This window comes from Sorex araneus, chromosome 4 (assembly GCF_027595985.1).
Source record: "Sorex araneus isolate mSorAra2 chromosome 4, mSorAra2.pri, whole genome shotgun sequence".
Classification (NCBI taxonomy): domain Eukaryota; kingdom Metazoa; phylum Chordata; class Mammalia; order Eulipotyphla; family Soricidae; genus Sorex; species Sorex araneus.
The window spans coordinates 76660887-76671369 of record NC_073305.1 but is presented as its reverse complement, the minus strand read 5'-3'; the positions used below and the strand labels follow the sequence as shown (position 1 = coordinate 76671369).

The 10483-nt window shown below is 57.1% G+C and overlaps 1 protein-coding gene across 9 annotated transcripts in view; it reads left to right on the top strand.

Moving 5' to 3' along the window:
* The first annotated feature begins 2887 nt into the window (after positions 1-2887).
* The window catches only part of TRERF1 (transcriptional regulating factor 1), a 223960-nt gene continuing 216364 nt past the window's right edge, over positions 2888-10483 (top strand). For 7 of the 9 annotated variants that reach the window (XM_055134610.1, XM_055134615.1, XM_055134614.1 and 4 more), the window contains exons 1-2: positions 3120-3264; positions 3674-3758. The gene's annotated coding sequence lies outside the window, so the exon portion shown is untranslated. Of the gene's footprint in view, positions 2926-3119; positions 3265-3382; positions 3414-3673; positions 3759-10483 lie in introns of those variants that run through there. The other 2 variants (XM_055134607.1, XM_055134609.1) reach the window with 2 other exon arrangements.

The window sequence follows — 10483 nt, the reverse complement described above, 5'->3', positions numbered from 1 at the left end:
GGGACGTGGGGGACACTGAGCTAGAAGATTCAGTGCAGTGGCCCTGGGATTGGGGGCTGCCAGGGCCACATGCTACGGAGCTGGGGAGCATGCAATGTGGGCAGGCTGGGACGCCTGTGCTCAGGCCCTTTGAAACCTCAGGAACACTCCAGGGTAGGTACCATTATTCCCATATTCAGCAAAGAAACTGGCCTGCACCCCAGACCTTCGGTGGACACCCTCTCTCTTTGTCAGCTGGGAGCCTCTGGGCCCATCCCCCCCTCCCGGGGAAACAGCATCCCTGGCCATTCAGCAGCAGAGTCGACTGAGGGAACCAAACCACCACCTTCCTCCTCTGCCGCAGGGAAGGGTGAGACCCATCAAGAGGAACCTGGACTTTCCCCGCTGGCGAGGGCGGGACACCTCACTTATTCCTTCTTAGCTTTAGGCTCCGTGTCTGCCCCAAGGGAGGAGTTTGGGATTAAAAAGCTGCTTTCCTAGCATTAAGGGGGTGTGTGTTGGTGTGGTGTGCGCCAGGCAGAGGTGGGGTTGCTGAGGGCTCTGGGCAGCTCTACAATTTCCCAGGTCTCTTGAGGAAAGAAAAAAAAAAAAAGGTGGTTTGAAGATTGTGTTCTAACCAACATGCTCCTGGGAGTGGTCCCCAGGCATGCAGCCTGGCCATTCCCCCACTGGGAAAAAGGTTCGTTCTGGGGTCCTGTCTGGCTGCAGCCTGGCTGCCAGGACCTAGACTCCACGGAGACCCTTGGTGGGGCGAGGCCTGGAGGTGAAGCAGGAGTTAGTAAGAAGTGGAAGAAGGGTTGGGGACCCCCCTTCCAAAGAACAAAGGACCACTGGGCTTACAGTGGAGGAGGGGGAGCAGTGAGTGGAGAGGTCCGCCAGAGGCGAGACCGCGCGCGCGCACAGGGGCTGGGGGCGCGGGGTCCGGAGGTTTAGACTCGATCGGGTCAGAGCAGGCCACGCAGGATGAGGACAGTGCGGGCGGGAGAGGTGGGGGGCAGCAGGCCCCGTGCCTCAGAGCCTTTCCCAGCCTCCGACACTGAGCATTTCCTCGGCTTGCTCTTTGGGCTTCGGGCGAAAGGCCCCCTGAAAAGCACTGGGCACGCGCCAGACGCCCGAGGTGCAGAACGGTGCAGAGCTTCGCTTTCGGGGATTCTCTGCTCCAGGTACCCCTGGACGAGGGGGTCGGCGAGAGAACTCACCACTCCTGGAGATGCAAGAGCCACTGCCTACCCCGTACCCGGCCTCCCTCCGCCCATGACCTCATACTTCAAGCTCCCGGAGAGCCAGACTTCCCTGGCTCCGTCCACACCCAGCGCCGGGTGGGGGTGGGGGCGGGGAGAGGGCCGGCGGCAGAGCCCCGGGTGGCGGGGGCACCTGACTTAACTGCACCAGACTGGGGGAAGGGGGCGATGATCCCTTACTGGCGAGGAAGTGGGGGGGGGACCAAAAAACACAACACCACAAACTCCCCGGAGAAGACCCCCAGCAAGCCCCCCACGGCTGTCTGCTGGGCGCTCCACGCGCCGGATGCTCGAACCCGGCTCGGGGCAGTGTGTTTTTGCCGGACCCCTCGGGCCCCCGGTCCTTCCGCTCGGGAGGCGCCTCGGGCCGGGCCGGGGTCCCGGGCAGCCCCGCGGGCCGGCGGGCAGGCGGGCGCCGGCGAGGCTTGAACCCCGAGCTCGCCTTTCAGCGCGCGCCCTGCCCCCTGCTCGCAGCTGCTCGGGGCCTGGGTGCAGCGGTTTCCCCCGCAGAGGAGGAGGAGGAGACAGCGCGCCGACGGCCCGGGGCTCGGGTTTCCGCACCAATGCGAGCAGCCCCGGGCGGCCCCCGCGCCCTCCCTCCCCGGCCCCGGCCCGGCCCCTCGCCTAGCAACCTCCCTCCCTAGCCCGCAGCGCCGCCGAGACGGAGACCCCTCCCCGGAGAGCTGCAGTCCCGGCCCCGCCGGCAGCACCCACCCCGCCCCCATCGGGGCGGAGGGACGGAGCCGCGCGCCCCGCGAACCTCTTCCCGGAGCCCAGCCCCGCGCGGCCTCTCCGGGGCCCGGGCGCACGCACGCACGCCTCTCACCTCGACCTTGGCATCTTTGCAACCCCTCCGAAGAATAAAACTAAAGCGCGCTCCCTCCCCCACCTCCTGCACGGTCCCGCCGCCCCCCTCCCGTCCTTCAGCCTGCAGAGCGCATTGCAATGACCCGGCCGGCTACGCAGGAAGCAATCGTGCACGGGTCCCTGGGCTCCGGCGGCAGCTTCCCCCGCCGCTCTCCGGCCACGCCGCCCGCTCCCAGCCCCGGCTTCCCGGCCCGGCGGAAGACAACTGCCACACCCTGGGCTTGACAGGTCCCGCGCGGGGCCGCCGCTGGCCCGCAGCCCCCTCCCTGGCCTCGCCAGCCTACAAAAGGTGCAACCTCACGCACATGCAGAGCACACAAATAAGGTCGCGGCGCGGCGCGGGGCCCGCCGCAGACAATGCAGCCCCGCGGCCCGCGCCGGCCCGAGCGGCGGCGCCCCGGGGGACAGGGGGCGCGGGCGGGGGCCGCGGCGCTGGACACCTTACTTCCTGCTTCCCCGCCCGCGGCCAGCCCGGCTCTGCGGAGGGATATCTCTCCCCTCTCGCTCCCTCGCTCCCTCCCCTCGCCCTACCCCCCATCTTTTTTTTTTTTTTTTGCTTCTGCTCCCCACCCCCCCCACCCCCCCCCCACCCCGCCTTTCTCCTTTTGCAAGAAAATAATTTGACAGTCGATTTGCTGACAGGGGAGGAATTTGCATCCAGAATTAAAAAAAAAAAAAAGGCCGAGAGGAGCTTGGGAACGGTTGCTAGGGGTGGGTATTGGGTAAAAAAAAAAAAGCGGGGGGGTGGGGGCGCGCCGGGGAGCGGAGCGGGAGCGGGGCGGGAGGGACGGGGCGCGGGTGGGGAGCGATGCGAAAGGTAAGGCCAGGTTCCCGCGGCGCGGCCCGAGTGGGCTGCGGCCGGGGGAGGGGCGAGGGGTGCATATGTATTTCGGGCTCGCCAGCACACCCCCTTCCCTCTCGGCGATGGCTGAGAGGCGGTGCATGCGGATGGGGAGTAAGTTTCCTGGAGGGGAGGGCGGCCGCACGCGCGCAGCCCCGCGCCGCGGGTTCCCCCCGGGGAGGGCGCGCGGCGGCACGGGGCGAGTTTGGAGTTGCCGGCGGCGGGCGGCGGGCAGGGCGGCGGGGCCGGGGGCCGGCGGGCGCCCGCGCCGCGAGTAAGTTTCCAGGATCGGGAGCGCCGCACGCTCGCGCGCGAGTAAGTTTCGGGCCGGGGAGGGCGCCGGGGGCGGCGCGGGAGGAGGGTGCGTGGCTGCGGGAGGGGGAGGGGAGCAGATTTCCTGCGGGGAGCCGCATGCATATGGAGAGTAGATTTCCTGGAGGGCGGGTGCGGCGGGGACGGGCTGAGTAAGTTTCTGGCCGGGGCGGCGGCGGAGGCGGTGGGGCCGGTGCCGCGGGCGGCCCCGGGCGGCCTTGCGGGGGGCGCGGGGCGCGCGGCCGGCGGGGGGCGCGGGGCCGGGCTCCCCGCGGGGGAGAGGGGCTCGCATCTGGGGAGTATGTTTCCTGGCGGAGCGATATTTGTTTACAGGCTGAGGGCAGTACTGTAAGTGAGTAGCGCTTCGGGAAGGCAGCGCTGACATAAATTAATATTGAAATTACTCCATCAGCTCGGCTCGCCCCCCGTCTCGCCCCTCACACGGAGACTGGCCTTCTGGTCGGATTGCCCATGCACTTGTTGCCGAAACAGCCAAGGTAGGCAAAAAAAGGAAAAAAAAATGCTGATTAAGTTGCATTACCCCCCCCCCCCCCAAAAAAAATTAGTTGGGAGATGCTCCGTGCGAAGAGTGGGGGGAGGGGCGGAGGGAAAGTGGGGGAGCCCGGAGGGAAAGTCGTTACTTTCGGGCTGTTTGCAGGGCTTCTTCTCGGCTGCCCGGCTTCCCCTTCCCTCCCGGGGCTGCCCGGCATCCCGGCCAGGGGGAGGGGTGCGGTGGGCGCGCTAATGGGCAGCCCCTGCTTGCAAGGGTGGCGGCGGGGCGCGCGGTAGCGGGTTGTGATATTATAAAGCCTTCATTCTTCCAGCCGAGAAACCGCAGGACCCCGGGGATGTGCCTCTTGGGGTTTTTGACATGATGCATGTGTGTGTGTGTGTGTGTGTGTGTGTGTGTGTGTGTGTGTGTGTGTGTGTGTGTGTCTGCGTCTGTGGGCGCTTTGGGGGCCCCAAAAAGTTACGGTGACCACCCAGATGGGAGGAATCTGCAAGGGGGAGAAACCTGCCCCAAGCACTCCCTAACTTCAGTTTGGGAGACGGGGAAGTTCCCGCCGGTGGTCTGAAGAAATGGATCTTGAAACACACAAAACCCTCCATTCATTGGCAGAGGCGGAGAGCACCTGGCCGGCGGGCCGGGCTGGCCAGCACTGGGCTGGAGCATGTGCACCGGCCATCGTTAGGTGGAAGGAAAGCGACTCCTGGGTCTCGGGGTGCCCTCGCTGGTCTGTTGGAGACAGTTTTGTGGAAACTCTTCCCCAGACCAGAAGCGGCTTTGGCACGGGGACGTGTGGAATCGGCATCCAACAGCCTGGCCTGGGCTGTCTTGCCTCCGCAAGGAGTGCTGCTCGGGGGTGCTGGACCCAGGCTTGGCTGAAGAGGTCTGTCCAGAAGCCTCCCCTCTGCAAGCCGGGCCGGCTGCACTTGCGAGCAGCCCGTGGAGGAGCTTCCAGGAGGAGAGCTTTAAGTTGTCTCGGTTGATAGCCACCACTTGCATCATCGCTGGCTTCCAGAATGCAGGCTGGGGCTGGGAGAAGCGCTTTGGATGCTCACTGGAAGCATGACAGTCTGGAGTGCTCAGCACGGAGCTAGCTAGCTAACCCTGTGGTCTCGGCTCCTCCCCGCCTCTCTACTTCTTCCCAACTGCCTGCATCTACAGAGGAGTTGTAGAGCTTGACTGTCAGCTGCATGGATCCTGCATGAGGGTTTAGGGTTGCCAGGATCATTTTAGCACCAAGGATTCAAACCTAAACATGCTTAGTTGGGCCAAGGAGTCAATACTAGACGAATGGCTAACTGAAGTTGCTTAAGCTTTCTGCAGTCCTAGATAGAATGGGGGAAAATGGGTTTAAAAAAAAAAAATCTACATGTCTACATGGATGATGCTCCCCCTTTTCCCTACCAGATTGAGAATATGATATTTCACAACTCGAGAGTTGTGTGAGTTGGGAATGAAATATTACTGCCATTGATTGATGCTCCTAACTAAGCATCAATTTAAAGAAATTATCTTAAAATTGTTTTTTTCCTGCTGAAAAATTGGAGTAATGTCTAAACTGGGAAGGTAAACAGAATCTTTTTCTGTATCTTTATCCTGGGTGGTGGGATTAACATGCCCACCCTTAAAACCACGAGCAGTCATTCAGATTCTTTCTTTCTTTCTCTCTTTCTCTCTCTCTCTCTCTCCCTCCCTCCCTCCCTCCCTCCCTCCCTCTCTTTCTTTCTTGTCTTTATGAGATTTATTTTATTGTCTTGCTTTGGTCATTAATCAAGTCTCAGTAGCTTCCCCCCACCTCTTCTGCTGAGAATGTTCTTGTGGTAATAAAGGGTTGAAGGCCTGTGAATCATAATTCATTCTTTTAAGAATATTGTGGGTGATTGTCAGGGTTTGATTTATAGGAATTGATACTGGGACTGACACACCTCTTTGGGCCCCGCCCTGTGAGACATGTCCATTTTTGCCAAAAGATTATTTAGAAGCCAGCTTGACATCTAAAAAAAAAAATTAAAAAAAAAAAGCGTTTCCCTTCTGCTTTATGGGCATCTAGAAGCTTCATTTCGCAGGTTCCATAGTAAACATGGGCCTTTTCACAGCTTGGTAAGCAGATTTCCACATAGCAGGCATGTGTTAACATCACATAGCGTTCATATGAGCTTGCTGTGAAAAACAGTTTCTACAAACTGCGGAAAGTACTCAGTTTTGCCTCCTTCAACCTGCTTGGGCCTGTGGTTTTTGTTGAGGTAGGAGCTTTAATCGAGAGGCCAGACTACAGTGTTCGTTGCTGCTTATATAATAAAATGTGTAGACGTTCTTTGTAGCTCACAAAGGCAGAGCTTATTTATAAGGTTTTTTTTTTTTCCCTCCTGGGTCATAAGAAACAAAAGCATTGGTAATGGGGAGAGCCTAAGGATTCTTCACGAAGTTGATGAATCAGACTGTGTGAACATGGTCTTGCATTCAGCAGTTGGCTCCACTTGGCAGTTATTTGTAAAGTGATCAACTACTTTTAGGGTGAGTTAATGTTCCAGGCAGGGGACATGTCACAAATGAGGGGTGGTGTTAGTTTCTAGCCATTTCTGGGGCTCAGAGTTTTCATCTTACTTTATTAAAAAAAAATGATTTTCTTTTTTCAATCCATCCATCTCTGAAATTTCGTGCAGAGTTCCTAAGAGATTTTTACAGTCTCTTCCTGGGCCATTGGCCAAATTGCTTCATGAACTTGGGCGAGTTGATTCACTTCTGTTTTTGTCTTGGAGAAGGTGGATTTGTACCTGTATTCCAGAAAGGGCTCTCGCGTGGTTTAATAATCTTGACAATCAAGCACAAGGAAAATACTTAGGCAAGTCTACTATGTGGGGTAGGAAAAGAAAGGCGTATGGTTGATTTCCAATTCTGTGTGCTAGTAGAAAGTAGCTCCGCAGCACTGTCCTGTTATTCATCGATTTGCTCGAGCGGGCACCAGTAACGTCTCCATTGTGAGACTTGTAGTTACTGTTTTTGGCATATCGAATACACCACAGGTAGCTTGCCAGGCTCTGCCATGTGGGCGGGGTACTCTTGTAACTTGCCCGGCTCTCCAAGAGGGACAGAGGAATTGAACCCGGGTCAGCTGCATGCAAGGAAAATGCCCTACCCCACTCTGGTACGCTAGTAGAGAGTGGGACCTGTAATTCCAGGCCCTGAACATAATTATCGTTCATCTTAGAAGCTTCCCTTCCAGCCAGCTGGTTTACCTATCTAATGACATTGGGAAAGTCTAACACCCATTGAGGCCACTTGGAGGAGGCATTTGGGGACTGAAGAGGGAGACAAGGAACCTAGTGCATCTTGACCTGCCTTTTGTGGCCAGTTCCCAGGCGAGGGATTAGGAACTGGGCTTTTATGATGAGGTTCTACATAATGATACTGTATTATGGTTACTTCTGTGAGAGTTTGTATTTACCATCCCTGCGTGTTTTACTTTTGAGAAATTTCTTGATTTTTTTTTTTAATTAACTTTAAACATGAAAAGTATGGATCTAGACAAGTAACTCTGACCCCAGGCAATGCAGGTGGGTGAGTTAGATTCAGCCAACTTGACTTATCACCCTCATGAAACTGAAGGAGGGAGAGGAAGGCTACAGTCAGCTGGGATCTTGTGGATTAATGCGCTGTAGCACTGTCGTCCCGTTGTTCATCGATTTGCTCGAGTGGGCACCAGTAACGTCTCCACTGTGAGACTTGTTACTGTTTTTGGCATATGGAATACGCCGTGGGGAGCTTGCCAGGCTCTGCTGTGCGGGCGGGATACTCTTGGTAGCTTGCCGGGCTCTCCGAGAGGGACAGAAGAATTGAACCCGGGTCGGCCACGTGTAAGGCCAACACCCTACCCGCTGTGCTATCGCTCTAGTCCTTGTGGATTGATAGTGTTTCTGAATTTCCATATGAGAATCAATGAAATAGAGGGGGAAGCTGAGAGGAGTTTAGCTTCTTTTGTGGATTGAGAGGCGGGCAAGAGCTGCTGGAGTCCGGAAGCCCTGACAAACTATTCACCAAGGATACTGGGGCCTACTCAGGAGTGATAGAGTTTGGCGACAGAGGTTTGGGTCCAGGGCCTGCTTAATAAACCTTTCATCTTGTGTGCAAGAAAGGATACAACAGAAGACAGCGCTCTTTTCTAAGAATGTCTCAGCGCTCAGAGTAGCTGCTTGTACGGTGCTCTGGTTAATTAGGGTTTACCGAGGACACGGATGATGTTTGCTTCTTTCTCACAGGAGGCACCAAGCTGGAATATGTCGGGCTATTGGGCTGTTGGTTCAACAACGTTTAAAAAAAAATTGGGGGATGGGGCTGGATCGATAGCACAGCGGATAGGGCATTTGCCTTGCATGTGGCCGACCCGGGTTCGATTCCCAGCATCCCATACGGTCCCCTGAGCACCGCCAGGAGTAATTCCTGAGTGCATGAGCCAGGAGTAACCCCCTGTGCATCGCCGGGTGTGACCCAAAAAGAAAAAAAAAAGGGGTGTTTAGGGGCATGGCAAGGAAGGTGAGAAAGAATGCTTCTAGGGTGGCTGGGATAATCATGGTCTCCTGGAAGATAGGATTTTCATGTCCTGCCCTGCGTTTATTCATGAATACGTTCTTCAGCTTGTTGAACCCCTACTGTTTGTTGCCTCATGTTCAGCCGCCCAGTGTCCACCGAGAATGAAAACAGACCCAGTCATTTTCCTCCACCGTGCCCACCCCACCCCCAAACTTACAGTACAGACTGGCGGCTGACATGTAAAGAAAGACAGATATTGCAGCATGTGCTTCGTGCTCTGATGAAACCCAGAGCACGGGTAGCCTCAGACACCCTCCCTGTGGGCTGGGCTGGGTAAAGGGAGGAGCACCAGCAGAGTCTCTGGGAGGACTTTTGACTTGGGGGTGTGGCTCCCCAAAGGTGGGCAAGTGGCAGGAAGAGGAGGCCACAGGCGAAGATAGTGCAGGGGCAGGTGGGTGGGGTGGCAGGCTTGCAGTGGTTGAATCTCAGTTGGAGAAGGGGTGAAGCCGTGAGGGGCGGGGCAGGGGGAGTGATAGCCCCAAGCTCAGGCTTCTGCATTGGTGGCGAGGGGCTGGTGTGGAACAGGAGCGTAGTTGCTGAGTGCGAGGCTGGCTTTAAAGACGGCGCCAACAGGTGAGGAGGAATTCGGGGTGGCTGTGGGTTCTGGCTCAAGCAGAACTTTTGCTGGCAGGAGGAAGGGGGGCAAACAGAGGTGCTGAAAGTTTCAAGAATCTGGCTCCTTCCGTGGAGGCGGCTTGACTCGGGGTGCACATCCCAGGCTGGGGACACAGCACAGCAGCAGGGGGCGCTTGCCTGGCATGGGACCCACTTGGGTTGGATCCCCAGCAGCCCGTAGGATCTTCCAAGCCCAGCTCAGGAGTGATCCCTGAGCCCAGAGTGATCCCTGAGCCCAGAGCCAGGCGAGAGCTGTAGACGCTGCTGGGTGTGGCCCCAAACCCAAAGCTAAAATAGGAAAGAAAAGAAGAGGTACCAAGCACATCTATACATTCTGGCCTAGCGCCCAGGTCAGAGGAGTTGGGCTTCAGAAAACCGTGCGTGTGTGTGTGTGTGTGTGTGTGTGTGTGTGTGTGTGTGTGTGTCCCCGTGTGTGTCCATGCGTGTGCTGCGTGTGCAGGTGGGAGGAGGGGGTGTTCATGTAAAAAGCCTGGGCGTGGGGGTCTAGGAGGGTGGAAGGGTGTTCAGTGTTTCGTGAGTTTAAATCACCATTGGATCAGGCAAGGTAGAACCAGTGACTTGCTAAAGACCCATGTTAGGGTGTCTTGGATGGCCGGGGCGAGACTGATGGGGGCTGGAGGTGACTGCCTTGGGTATGCAGCTTTCACCGTGAGACAGGTGCAGGCAGGCTGTTGTGTGAAGGAAAGACTTTGTGGGTGCTGGTGCTACGTCAGTGGAGGGGGGAGGATGATGTCGGGACAGCTGAGCAGAAGGCCTGGGTGTGTGCAGGGCATATCTAGCCCTTGAGGGGAGGGAGGCCCAAGAATGAGAGTGTGCAGGCCCCAGGGGCCCCACCTCTCTGGGCGAGGCCCTGCCCTCCTGGGCAAGGGGTGTAGGCCCAGGACTTGACTTCAGCCGGAGACTGCAAGGGTTAAGACTGCACCAGAAAATCCGACTGCATTTTCCTGAGGATTTGACCGCATTACGGAGCAGTCCAGGGGAGAGAGTGGCTGCTCCGGCTTGGGGAAGGGAGTCTTCAGTTCAAGTAATTGGGGCCTCCCTGGATAATTATTTGGCAAGGATGATTAGGAAAAAGACATCTGTGATGTTTCAGCCCTGTTTCAAAGTTGGTGGGCACTACTGTGTCTTGTGTTTCCAGCGAGCAGCTCCAAAAAGAGAGAGAAGGGGAAGGGTAGGAGAATGGATGCTCAGCAAAGGCTGCCCCTCCTGGGGGTTACTTTTTCATGGAAATATGCCCCCAACCTACCAGCTTTGGTGCCCGCAATTTTGGGGGGTCTGCACGGGAAGCGGTGGGTGAGAGAAGTCAGAGGCCCTGGGTTGGGGTCCAGCTCTGTTGGGATGTCGCTCCATCAGCCATCGCTGGACAAGACTGCTTCCTAGCCCAGCTCTGAGACTGTAGAAAGAGGGTGATACCATCTGTTGCCTCGCCCCTTGAGTTGTGAGGATGGAATCAGATAATGTACGGAAAGTGTTATGTAAACTGTAAGAGGC